The sequence below is a fragment of the Tupaia chinensis genome, unplaced genomic scaffold, assembly GCF_000334495.1.
Source record: "Tupaia chinensis unplaced genomic scaffold, TupChi_1.0 Scaffold144578_1, whole genome shotgun sequence".
NCBI classification, from domain to species: Eukaryota; Metazoa; Chordata; class Mammalia; order Scandentia; family Tupaiidae; genus Tupaia; species Tupaia belangeri.
Genome location: NW_006204438.1, coordinates 101,544 through 116,354, shown reverse-complemented (window position 1 = coordinate 116,354; position 14,811 = coordinate 101,544). Strand labels below are relative to the sequence as shown.

The 14,811-nt window shown below is 35.7% G+C and overlaps 1 pseudogene; it reads right to left on the bottom strand.

Moving 5' to 3' along the window:
- Positions 1 to 650: 650 nt before the first annotated feature.
- Positions 651 to 2,088, bottom strand: LOC102489638 (THAP domain-containing protein 2 pseudogene; annotated as a pseudogene).
- Positions 2,089 to 14,811: the final 12,723 nt, after the last annotated feature.

Genomic DNA, 14,811 nt, shown 5'->3' with positions numbered 1-14,811 from the left:
CAAGTCCCAGACCCAGTGGCTTAAATTCACCCCAGGCATGTGTGCGTGCTTGTCCAAGATCCCAAGAGGAGAATGAAGAAGGGATTGCAGCGTGGCCTTCCCTCCCTGGGTGTGATTTCTCACTTTCCATTTCTCTGTCTCTCTCTGTCTTTCTGGTGAGCGCATGCTCCCTGTAGCAAAAACTTCTCCAAAAAAAGAAATGTCCTAAGCTAATTAATAATTTTTATCACATTAACATAGTTTCAACAAGACCCTAGACCACAATTTAGCCACCTTATTTAGAATGTAATTGCATTCTAATAGCACCTTATTTAGAACATAATACCCCAACTTAGACACAGAAAGAAAATTCAAATATAAATTAAACATGTCACTTGTCATTGGCTATTCTTTACCAGCCACCTAAAAAGAAAAGAAAAATGACCCCTTGCAAACAAAATATCCTAGGAAACATTTTAAACATTTTCTTTGATTGTAAGGAACTTACATTTATTTTCAAACAAAACTTTTATAAACAATTTTCTTTTGTTTAATCATTTCATATTTACCCAAGAAGGTTACTTCAAATACAAGTTTATTAGATACTCAATTTCTATTCTTTACCTCTGAATAGAATGAAGGGTGGGCATCAAGTCCTATATAGGCTAAACTTAAATGAAGGTACTATTGGTCTATATAGGTTGAGAGAATTGATAAAGTTTTCTTGTTGACCTTGTTCAAGAATCTTGAAATCTTTCAAAGGAAGCTTGCTTAAGGCAGTTGGTAAATGTGTTCTGATGTACCCTTAGGTAATAAGTTATTTACTTCTAAATTCTTCACCAAACACTTGGCTTCAATCCACCTTTGAGCTGGACTGTATTCTTTTTGTAGGCAAGTTTTCATTCTCTTCCTTAAGCTTGCTATTTCTTAAGTTTAATTATTCTCCTTTTTTTCATTTATTTAAAACATTTTTTTACCTTCATGGGATACCTGAAGGCCTACCTGTGTTCAAGTAGTACTTGATGACTACTAGTATGCTTATTTTCAAATTATTAGTAGAATGTCCAAGTAGAGTATAACTGTTTTGCTTCAGAAGATTACTTGACTTGAGTTTCATAGACATTATGTGGATATAAAAATCAAAAATGCTTGGAACAGTGTCCCGTCCCTGTTCGGGTGCCAGGTGTCCCGTCCCTGTTCGGGTGCCAGGTGTCCCGACCCGGGGGGACAGCCGAACGGGTTTCCTGAGTGAAGGAGTGAGAGCCGGGGCAAGCAGCGTAGTGTTACAGCACGGAGACGACAGTGTCGTCTGTTTATTGTGGGCAGCACGGTACAGCACAGAGACGACGCAGTGTCACAGCTCTTAAGGGTCGCGTCGTCTACTGTGAGCAGCACGGAGACGACGCGGTATCACAACTCTTCAGGGTCGTCCGGAGACGATGTAGTGTTACAGCTCTTCAGGGTCTCCCAGGTCGTCTGGAGACAATGCAGTGTCAGCTCGTGATTGGTTGTAAACGGAGGACTGTGATTGGTTGTAAACGGTGGGCCCTGATTGGTTGTTAACGGTGGGTTATGATTGGTTGCTTTTGGACCAATCATGAGGTGCCGGATATGCAAATTTGAGGGATTCTAGTGGTCAATCAGAGCAAGGTTTCGAAGGTCAGGTTTTTGGAAGGGAACCAATCATGGTAATTGTTTGCTCTCTGAGAAACCTCGGCAGACTCGCTGGTGTGCAGCTTCCCACAGAACAGCATCAATTTTAAGTCTTAGAGTTTGTCCCATTAGGTCAAAATGAGGCTTCAAAGTGCTTTGAACAAATAACAGTGTGTTTTCCAGGCATAAAAGTTTTGCACTTAACCAGGCAATCCAATGCTCTTCTTCTTTTACCATCCAAGGAAACCTGTGGAAGCTGGTGTCAATGTGTTTGTTGTAGGGTAGCACAACCTGCCTGGCTCAATTGGCTGGCATTTTCCTCCCGCACTCATTCACACAGGGCTGAGGTTCTGGCTGTCTCCTTGGTATGCTCTGGTCTTACCACTCTGCATTCACGTGGCCACATAAAGACTTCCCTGGTGTTTCTCTTTCTCTTCTTACAAATACATCAGTCATGCTGTTTTGGGCCTTACCCTATGATTTATGTTAATCTTGATTATGTTCTTTAAGACCCTATCTCTGAAACATCAGGTATTAGCGTATCAACGTGTATATTTATAGAGAACACAATTCTGTTTATAACAAAGTTTATTCGGAGACAGTCAGCAAAACAGCTAGCTAGTACAAATTTAAATCATCAAGATCATCAGAAATAAGGAAAATCTTTCATAGCCATGAGGAGCCTAACGAGACAGGATCATTTCATATAATGTAATATAGATGGAATTCTGGAATAGAATGTGAATTTAGACTAAAAATTAAATATCTCCAGGATACATAATGTGGAATGGCACTAACACAATGCTCTGCACTGCTGAACTGAACCCATGTGGAAAGATCCCAAGTTGGCAGCTTGGGCCTCCCTGTACACATGAATCTTGTATGCACTTTCCATAATCTAAGAGGTATGAAGCTAGAATAGATAATGGCATAAAAACACTATTGGAAGTGCTATCTTTATTCCTTATGGAACAACAAATAAATGAACTTATAAAAGAAATTTCAAAATAGATTAAAATTTTTCTTTGACTTTTTAGAGATCTTTTGCTATAGGGTATGTGCTCACTGGAGAAAAAAAGAGACACAAAGACAGAAAGTGAGAAATCAACCTCTCGGGAGAATGGCCATACCACAATCCCTTCTTTTCCATTTTCTCTTAAGATTGTGGGCACACACATGCAGCCAGTGTGAGTTTTCAGTCACTGGATCTAGGACTTGAACTGCAGTCACTTATGTGAAGGTCCAGCAATGTAACTATTGCACCATCTGCTGGTTTCTTATTATAAATTTTAAATGGTAGCACATATTAATAGTGGTTTATTAATATTATTAAATGTAAGATAATAAAGAAAACAGTTTTTGGAATGTTTTTTTAAGTTTCAGAGGAATTTACTGGAATGATTATGGAGATGAGCATGTCAAAGGTCTTCTGTGTGCCCGTGGTGCAGGAGAGCCTTGGAGTGGAGGAGTCCGACTCGGCGGGGCTCCAGGACCCGTCTGAGCCCCTTGACCTTTGAGCATCGCTTCCGGTCGGTTCAGTGAGCTGGCAAGGCATCAAGTGAACACTAACTTCACCCTTTCAGGATAGGTAAATATATTAGGATTCCTTTAATTAATTTTACATCTCTATGAAATTATATAAATATCATTCTTTATTGAGATTTATAAAAACTAATATCTGTACTTGAGATTTTCTTTTCTAGCAACGCAACCAGTAACCGCAAGACGACTGCCGCCAAGTACTGGCTGATAATTAACTCTGCCTGCTGAAACTGTTCTCCGAAACCACGCTCCCAGAACAGAAGTTCCCAAAAGCTTGCTTACATCAATCTATTGTTGAATTGTATCGACCTGCCCTTAATCAAACCCTGAATAGAATCTTTGATCTCTATTGTTAAAACTTTATGAATGGATCATTAGGTCACGTAGCCCCTCTCCCATTTACTTGCATGTATCCCATTTTCAATAAAAAGGCACGATATTTCCTAGCAGTTGTCACTCCTCAGAGAGCGATCTTAGAGGAGTGTCCGGCTTAGGACGTGCATGAAAAAGCGTGAGGCCTTTGTCTTTCTTTTCTTCCAGCGTCGCCTCCGTCGAACCAACCCACCCCCGCCGAGGCTGGTCCCCGGCATTGGAGAGCTGATGTTCCTGTGTAAAGAACATAAGGCAAGAAGAACTTATGAGCCAATGAAGTCTGAGGCAGTGTGCAACAGGGCTAGGAAAGGTTTATGATGCATAAGTGTGCAGATTGCCTTATGTACAAGCCTTCTTAGAATGGGAATGTCAGGCTTTTATTCAAGGTAGGCCTTCAACTGATGGGATGACATCTACCCACATTGAGGAGGATGATCTACTTTATTCAGTCTCCTGCCTTCAGTGTGAATCTCATACAAAACACAGAAAAACTCAAGTTATGTATGACCTCACATCTAGGAGTGTAGATCTTGAAACTGTGGTAGTCCAGGTCTTAGTCCTCTTACTCAACCCAGAGCTGTAAGAAAAGATCTTATTTTCAAATCATTGTATATGTCTATTTCACCAGTCTGGGAAAAATTGGAAGAGCTGACCCTTGACAATGGATTGTCAAGAAAAGCTGTGGTGAAGGGTTTTTATTTGGGTCAGGAAGAGATTTTAAACACAATAAAAATCTTAAATACAAAGACTATAATGAAAAATCTAATACAAGTCTTTAACAGTAGGCTTGATCAAACTGATGAATTAATCAGTGACTTTGAAGACAGGATGTTTAAAATTATCCAGTAAGAGGAAAAAGCATTTAAAAAGTGAAGAAGAATTCTAAAAATTTACACCATCATGATATCTAACCTATGCATAATAAGAATTCAATAAAAATAAGAGAGAAATGGCCTTAAAGCATATTTAAAGATATGACCCTAAACTCCACTGCTTTAGGAAAAAATGCCATCATCCAAGTAGAGGAAATCTAAAGAAACTCAATCCAAAATAAAGTAAAATAAAATAAAATCTCACAGTACCTGTGTAATCAAACAAAAATCAAAGACAAAGGAAAAATTATAAAAGCAGCAATGGGTAAAAAAAATTCATTAAATATAGAGTGCAATAAACTATCCATGGATTTTTTTTTTTTTTTTTTTTTTTTTTGCCATCATGTGTGTGCTCTCTGTAGAAAGACAAAGTGGCAGAAAGTGAGAGACCACCTCCTAGAAGGATCGCTACACCACAACCCCTTCCTTTCCATTCTTCTCCTGGGATTTTGGGCATCCATACACATGCACTTGGAGTGATTTTCAAGTTGATAGATCTGGGACTTGAATGACAGTCAACCATGTGAAAGTCTGCAGCTTAAGCTCTAGTCATCTGCTCTAGTGTATTGGTGATTTTTTTAAAAAAACTTCAGAAATGTGAAGAATTAAATATTCAAAGTGCTGAGTAAGATCAAAAAAAGGAAAACTTGTCAACCAGTAATATTTTATTCAACAAAACAATCTTTCAAAAATGAGGGAGATATAAAAACAGTCAGACAAATAAAAGCTAAGAAAGTTTATCACGACTAGAGCTGCTCACATGAATACCTAAAGGGAGTTCTTAAAGATAAAACAAAGGCCACAAATTAATAAACAAAAGCAAAAAACTCAATGGTGTAAGCAATGCAGGATCGTATTAAGAATACTCTGGACTTTGGACAGTTATGGTAATATGTAATCATATCGTGAGGAATGGGTCAAAACACAAAACTATTAATAAAAACTTTACTTAAAATAAATTGAGAACACATTACAAAATTACAAAAGAGAATTGAGAGAAATAAAGAAGAAATATTTTAAGGGATACAAAAATGGAAAATCATCTGTTGATGATGTGTATTATAATATCTTTAACTGGACTAATATGCAGTGTATTCATGGTAGGAAAATTTATTTTATAAGCTGTTACAATATACAGTGGTTGAATGTATAAAATACATTTTAAAAATTATGTACTTTATGACATTAAATGCATCAAAGGTGACATGGGTGTGTGCATGTAGGTTTAGAGTTCCTGTATTTAAGCGAAGTTAAAACGTTACCAGCTTGAAATAGACTACTATAAGTATTAATAGTCCTAAGTAAATCTCATGGTAACCACAAGGCAAAAATTGATTGTATATGTATGAAAAAGAAAAGATTCAGAAGGTAGAATTGTAGATAATGAAACAGAAAGCAAGACAACAATGGAGTCAGGTAATGAGGTGTCTATGAAATCTCAGAAAGAAATGAAGAAAATGACATTAGTTCTTAATCTATCACTTACTACCTTGATTGTACAAGGATTACATTTTTCCAAGTAAAAATACAGTCCCTGAATATATAAGAAAACAATATCCAAGTATATTATGGCTGTAAGTCCTTGCTCATGTTTGAAGACATACATAGATACAAAGTAAAGAGAAATAAAAGGATATTCCAGGTAAGTGGAAATGAAGAGATAGCAATGGGAACTATATTTTTATATTTAAACAATGGACTTTAAGTCAAAACCTATAAAAACAGGAAAAAAAAAGACATAAGGTAAGAAAAAAAGAGTTAATATGTCAAGAGCATGAAACTATTGTAAACATAAAGCTACCCAACATAGAGCAACTAAATATATAAAATAAACATTAAAAAAATCTGAAAGGATTAATAAATCACAATATTATAATAGTTCAATACTTTGCTTTAAAAAAAAAAAAAACAGATTAGGGACCAGCAGGTGACATAATGGTTACGTTGCTGGACTCCCCTGCAGTGGACAGTGGTTCGAATTCTGGACAAAGTGGCTTAAAAACAACCCAGGCTCATGTGCATGCATGCCCAAAATTCCAAGAGGGGAATGGAGGAGAAGGGACTGTAGTATGACCATCGCCCCTCAGTGGTGATTTCTCACTTTCTGTCTGTGTCTGGTGAATTCATGCACCCTATAGCAAAAATCTCTCTCAAAATAAATAAATAAATATAATAAAAACATATTTTAAAAAAGATTATCCACACAGAAAAATTTATTAAAAAAATATAGAACTTGAGTCACACTTTAGACCAAATGAATCTATTAGTAGCAGACATATACAGAACATTTCACCCACTCAACAGCCAGAATGGATTTATTAGTCTCAAGAATACACAGAAAGTTGTCCAAGGTGGATCATATGTTAGGCCACGTGACAAGTATTATCAAACTTAATATTAAAATCATGTCAAGTACCATTTCTGGTCCCACTGGTAAGAATGAAAAAATCAATAAAAGGAGTGATTGTTAAAAATTTACGAATATATGGAAATTAAACAACATGCTCTTGAACAATGAATGAGTCAATTATAAAGCAAAAAGGGAAATTAAAAATATCTTGAAATTAACAAAAACAGAAAAACAACAAGTCAAAATTTCTAGACTACCAGAAGAAAATCTCATGGAGAATTTATAGCAATAAACATATATATTAAAAAGAAAGAGCTATTTCAAGTTAAGAACATTACACCACAAAGAAAATAGAAAAAGAAAAACAAAGCTTATGTTAGCAGAAGGAAGAAAATATGAAGATCAAACCAGAAATAAACAGAACACAGACTAGAAAAACAATTGGAAAGATCAACAAGACTAAGAATTGGTGTTGTTAAAAGATAAACAATAAAGACAAACTTTCAGCTAAATAACTGAAAAAGATAGGGGGGAAAAAAGGCTAAAATAAAATGTGAAATGAAAGAGATAACATTACAACTAATACCATTAAAAATGAGGATTAGAACAACCCTATACTATTGGATTAGGTTCAGAGACATCATGATGAATTAAGTTGAGCTTATTTTAAAACAGATCAGTTTATAAAAACTGAGATATATGCACATGCATGGCCTAGTGTGTTAGCCGGATCTATCCACCTAATAAATATTGAAGAAATGGAATTTCAGAAACTGCAAACAGACCCAACATCTAAAACTTACTTTCTAACACAGTTCTCCAAATAAGGAAACTAGAGCTCTTCAGAGAAAGGAGTGTTTCAAGAATGAAAGCACAGAAAATGCATAACCAGTTTGAGTATCTTACACTGCGTAAGATGAGGGCATGGCACACACAAGAGTAAGATGAGGGCATGGCATACACAAGAGCTAACCTGAAAGAGCTCACAAAGAGCCAAACTGGTTCAACTTAGGAAGCAAACTAAAGCAGTACTGTATTAAAATATGAAGTAAAAAAATAGTATCCTGAATGTATGCTATTTAAATAAAATAAACAGATAAAAAACTAAAATATTAATTACAAGTGAATTTCAAACAAGAGTTGAAGCTTAATCCCACCAAGAGTGAGTTGCACTAATGACTTTATTCTGAAGAATGGAGTATGGAAAGAGGAAGTGGTATCTTTGCAGTGGAGAAATCTGGCAAACACTAGCTTAACCAAGTGGAAGGTTAATATGATGCAATGTGGTTAACATGTATCCCTTGAAGATTTAATGAACAGCATACTTCACGTTTGTGGTAGTCTTGTACAAAGCCATAACCACAGGCTATTTGTGAGGAGAATAAAAGATAAATAAACAATTGAGAGACATTCTTCAATGATACCTCACCAGTACTCAAAACATCGTGGGAAACTAAAGAAAACTGAACATGTCACAGGACAAGAAAACATCATTAAATGCCATGATGTATTCTAGGCTGAATCATTGCAGTCTGGAGGTTTGTTAGTGGTAATGTACCACTGTTCAGGTGCTGATTTTGATAAAGGTGATGCAAATGATAACATGAAAGGAAATCAGTGAGGGCCATAAGGAAATTCTGTTATCTTTGCAAATATTCTATATATCTGAAATGCTTTCAAAATGAATTATTTAATTTTTAAAACTTTCATTCCATGGAATTCTGGTAAAGTATTTAACATGTGGCCTCATTTGCCATTTGAAAAAAAGAGAATACGCAAAATCCGACAACAATTTTCCAAAAGCATGCTAATAACAAATCTTTGCTGTTTAGATCATTCTAAATGAATGATTATTGTCTTGTCAGAATTTTGTCTTAACTCTGCCTATATAGTAAAAGTGTTTCTTCCATAAAAAAGCAAAGAATTTAATATAAATGTGACTTATTAGCTCACATTATTAAAATAATAAGACAAAAAGTGAAATAAGTTACATTGGGCTTACTATATAAGGGAAGCAAGAAAAATATAAAAAGATTTTTAATTTGGGGGACCAGCAGTTAGCGTTAACGGCTATGTCACTGAACTCCCACGTAGTCGACCGTGGTTCACATCCCGGACCCAGTGGCTTAAAACTCATGCCGGGCGCGTGTGCGTGCGTGCCCAAGATCCAGAGAGGAGAAAGGAGGAGAAGGGATTGGGGCGTGGCCATCCTCCCAGGGGTGATTTCTCACTTTCTGTCTCTCTGTCTCTCTCTGTCTGTCTGGCGAACGCATGCGCCCTATAACAAAAACCTCTCAATAAAAAAGATTTTAAATTTTTGTTCAAATAGATAATAAAGAATATTTTGGAAAGTATTACATTACCAAGATTATTATTAAATAAATGATATACTTCAGATGGTAAACTTTATATTCTCGATGTTAACATTTTCTTAACACTTCCTATATTTTATATTTTGAAACTTTTTTAAATTCCATAATTTATCTGCATTTAATTGTACACTTTTGTGGGGTACAAGATGGTTTTTCTGGTTTATTCTTTTTTTTTTAATTAGAAAGGTTTTTGCTATAGGGCGCATGCATTCGACAGAGAGAGAGAAAGAGAGACAGAAAACGAAAATCACCCCCCGGAGCAATGGCCACACTGCAATCCCTTCCCTTCCTTTCTCCTCTCAGGATCTTGGGCACGCACGCACATGCACCCGGCATGAGTTTTAAGCCACCGGGTCCGGGACGCGAACCACGTTCAACTATGTGGGAGTCCAGTGACATAGCCATTGCGCTAACTTCTGATCCCAACAAGATGGTTTTTCTAACATGCATATAGTAGAAGAAAATCAGGTCCAAGCTATTAAATATCTGTCAACTTCAACAAAGACATTACATTATGCTGAGTACTTCTATCAAAGTACATTTTTGTTATACTATTATATAGATGTGTAAAATCACCAACCTTTTCCCCTGTGTTGTGGCATACCATATCATAATGTATTGCCTTGTTTATATGTATTCTAGTGTCTGTTAAACATTTTTGCTTGAGCCTTCCCCTGCCCCCCACTCATACATCCCAATATTTTCATTCTTGGGTGTTTACTTAGAGGGCAAGAAGTCACTCTGACAGACATTTGCCCACCCATGTTTATGGCAGCATTATTTATAAAAGCTAAGACAAAGAATCAATGCAAGTGCCCAGTTATTTAACTTTGAGCCTCTCAAATTTATTTCATTCATGACAGCCTCTTCAATGCACTATGAGGTTTTTAAGTGTTTGTGTTTATTTATATGTATATTTTGTGAAATTATAAGAAAACATAATCCACTGAAAAGTTATCAATGCCCACTAGATTTTAATATTACCCAATTACAATAAATGTCATGATTATGTTTTGTAAATTTCAATTTATTTCAGTATTAAATTAGCTAAAATCCATGAGTGCTTCTCTAACTACTGGTATTCTATAGAGGATTTATTAATCTGTCTGAAATATTATTTAAAATTGGGACAAGATAATTAGTAAACTGAAAGATGATTATAATGAAGACTTAGAGAACTGTGTTGAATATGAAAGTTTTAAGAATTGCTGAAATATTTAGAAATAAGCATATGTGTTTCATGATGTAAATAATCACAAAATATTTTTGGCTGAAGAAAATTTTCTTAAAAAGAACAACAGTGAAGACAGTGATTAACAAATGGCTAAGAACACTTACTTTTTTTATTTGTTTTGTTTTGTTTTGTTTTTTGGAGAGGTTTTTGCTATAGGGCACATGTGCTCACCAGAAACAGAGAGACAGAGAAATAGAAAGCAAGAAATCATCCCCCCACCCCCCAGGGGGGGGATGGCCACACCACAATCCCTTCTCCTCCATTCTACTCTCGGGATCTTGGGCACACACACAGACACGCCCAGCGTGAATTTAAGCCACCAGGTCAGAGACTCGAACCACAGTCCACTACATGGAAGTCCAGCGACATAGCCATTACACCAACTGCTGGTACCTTTTCTTTGATTTTTGCTTGTTCGTTTAATTTTTTTTTTCTTTGAAAGGTTTTTGCTATAGGGTGCGTGTGCTCGCCAGAAAGAGAGAGAGACAATAAGTGAGAAATCACCCCCCGGGGAGATAGCCACGCCACAATCCCTTCTCCTCCATTCTCCTCTCAGGATCTTGAGCTCACACATGCATACACATCCACACCCAGCATGAGTTTAAGCCACTGGGTCCAGGACTAGAACCACGGTCTACTACATGGGAGTCCAGAGGCATAGCCATTGCACTAACTGCTGGTCCTTCATTTGTTTAATTCTAAGAGAGATTTTGACTATAGGTTGGCATGGCTCACCAGAGAGAGAAAGCAAGAAATTACCCCTAATGGGGAATGGCCATAGCTTGATCCTTTCTCCTCCATTCTCCTCTTGGATTTTGGGCAGGCATGCACACGTGAGCAATGTTTTAAGCGGCTGCATCTGGGACTCATGTATGGGATTGTGGTCAACTGTGGGAGTTCAGCAATATAATCATTATGCCATCTGTTGATCCCATCACTGACTTTTTGATTAAATGGATAAAATTGATGACTGTAAAGAAATTGCCTTGACAGACACGCAGATGCCTTGCCAGGTGCCTGCTCTGTACTGGGCCTGCAGCAGCTGAAGAGCAGGATGAAAGGGGAGAGTAACTAGGACAGAGAACACACAGCTAGAATAGGACACATGACCCAAGTTGTCCTTTACTTACACTTACTCTGTTTTGAAACATATGGGGAAATGTGTTTTTGATTTTTGAGTTTGGTTTTAAGGCACATGTGCTTGTTGGAGACAGAAAGAGTGAGTGAGAGGGAAAGTGAGAAATCGCCCTTCAGGGTGGTTGGCCATGCCACAATGCCTTCTCTTCCATTCTCTTCCTAGGTTTTGGGGCACACATGTACACATGCCCAGCATAATTTTCCAGTCATCAAGTCCAGGACTTGAATTGCGATGAGCCTTGTAGGAGTCCAATAACTTAGCCACCATGCCACCTGCTGGTGCCTTGAAATGCCGTTTTCAACATCAAAATGGGTTTTTATTTAGTCAGAGACTCTCGAATCTACAACTCAATAAAACATTTTTGGAAAAGTGTCAATCCTATCTATTTTTCAGCATAAATGTATATATGTGATTAAAATAGTATAATAACTATCTTTTTTATTGATTGATGAGAACAAAACAAAACCAATTTCTGTCTTTTCATAGTGAGTCTAATCTCATAGAATTTAATTTTACTGTCATTGCTAACCCATTACATCGTAAGAATTCCACTTGAGACCACTCAGGAGGCAGCTAACATGTTTCATATTTCTGTTCTTCAAAGTTTGATTGTAGTTTAGGGGAGTAAGGAGTCCAAGAACATCAAAGCTCAAAGTTTGGATTACGTCTATCCCTTATGGAACACCAGACTGAACGGAAAAAAAAAAAAAAAAAACAGACTTTTAAAACATTGTGATGAGGAAAAAATAGTAGCAAATAATAACACAAATTAAATATAGTTTAAAGGAACCACACAGTGCATGGCCTTCAATTTAACAAACCTTAAGATGTTTTATATAAAATCACCTTTAGGTAATGTGGGGAAGGACCACCTATGAATTCATATATTTGTACATGGTCAGTTATCTAGAAATTTAGAGAATAGATTCAAATATCTCATTAAATATTTTCCTATTTAGACCCTAAAACATTGATATCTGTTACAAGGATTATATTAAAAATCTCAATATTTGGTGAAGGTTGTGGAGATGTTAGTCCTGGTAATATTTATAATTATTATTATTATCATTATTTTAAATGGAATGTGCTTGTTGATTAAAATTTTCTGTAAAATGGGCATGGCACTTTAAGTTATCTTGCTCATTCATCTCCTCTGCAATAAAGAAAACCTGTATATACCTCAGCAATGAAAAATGCAAATAGGTAAAGCTCAAGGCTCAAATATTAATAGGGCTAGCTCACATTCTCACATGTAGCTGAACAAGGCTGACGTTTACTGGGTAATAAGAGCAGATAAGATGTAGAGTCAAGAAGTATCATCCTCTGTTCCGGCTCACACACCTTTGCTCTGACTGGCCACCAGGACCACCCACCACTTCTCTTTGGACCAGACTCCACAGCCAGCAGACTTCACCTCTCTGACCAGGTATTGAACAACTTTATCTACATCTATTACTCTGATCACAGCTCGCTGTTACCAGTGCCATCTCTTGATTGTCATATACAGAGCACAGGGAAAAAAAAAAGAGATTCTGTAAAACTGTTAAGTAAACATAATATTGCAGCAAAGGTGTCAAACAATTCATTTTCTAAATTCAGGTAAAGGAGAATTGTCTTCACTCAATGTTTCATGGCTTACTGCAGAATATAAAAGACAGTTTTGTCATCAAATTTTTTCAAATATCTCTTGCCTGGTCAAAGTATTGTCGTAGAGTAAGTGGACACTTCAGTGTTAACAGGGTCTGAGCATTCAAGTTATTATTTAACAAATTATGTTTTCTTACTTGTACAATAGTGGTTCTCTATTTCACTCTATATCTAGACTTTTACATGATATAGTTTCCATATTTCTTTGATACTCCAGGCATAGTAAAGGCTTTTTAAAGGTATTATAATATTTTCTGTGTAATCATGTTTATTTTATGCAGAGTATTCTTCTGTGAAATTATTAACATACCTATTTTATTCTAACCATATTATAAAAGATAAAATGGGAAATAATTTCCTGAGGAAATAAAATTATATAGAAAGTATTTAATTTCATAGTACACTGGCAAACACGTGAGTGTAAGAATTGCAAAAAATTTTTTAAACAATCATTAATCTAATTCATTTATCATTCTTCTTCAGTTTGATGAGAGAAAGAGAGAAAAATAGAGAGAAATATAAAAAGAGAGGAAGAGTGAAAAGAAAACCCCCAGGTCCAGAATTCAAAATATAGTTCCTGTGTGAGTTCAGTACCTTACTCACACCACCTGCTAGCACCATAGAAAAGTTTATGTAGTGAGAATTTCATTCCACAGAAACTTGTTTGATCATAAAAATAATATTTTAAATGATTAAGACAAATTAATTATATTTTCCAAATATTTGCAAGAAAAATTAAATGCTTCATAGAAAATATGGAGCTTTTTTTGATCATTTCAAATATTACAGGAATTAAACAGAACACTCTGTAGGAGTATGTTAAACCAATATAAGCCGTACGTGTAGGAATGTTCATTTATAATGCAGTGTTGGTAAAGGTAATGAGAACATTTAACAAGTTATGAGAAGCAAGTTGTCTTTGAGACTTAAAAATAATAATAAGCCGGATGGCAAGTAAAAATATAAAGAGAGACCATGGAGGGGAAGTTTTACAATAACTCACTAGGTTACACTCTCTATCTTCACAATATAAATGACTCATAAAAATATCTCAGAATTTTCCTGGAAAGGGACAATTTTTCAGTGACATAAATATTTCATAGACTGCAAAATTTCTACCCTTTTAAAAGTAGAGTATATAATACATTGAGACAAGACCTAGTACTGCTTAAAATAAGAATATCAAAGGACCTAATATTGCATGATTATAGCTGATAATAATAATTGGTTAAAAATTAATAATTTGAAGCAATCATTTTTCTTAGAATAAAACTTCAAACTAAAATTTTACACATCAGAAGTTAAATGGAACCATATAGTAATTTTAACAATAACAGAGACCCTACATGTGCAAAACCTGAAAACATTGCTCTTAGATAAAATTGCTAATATGTGCATCTTTTAGAATTATACCTCAAAAATTTTCAGAGATGGATGAAGAATATACAACATGTATAGAAGTAAAGAAGTCTCCTTCTGAGAAAGAACCAAAAGGATGGTATTTTTCCCTTGATTCTACTGTACCAAGATATTATTTTCTGCTCTCTGTTAAGATTTTATCCTAATTTAGAATTCAAGTTATGACTTATTTCCAAGATTTGAATTCTAATGAAAGATTTACCTTATAGACTACATAGTAAGACAATAACTTG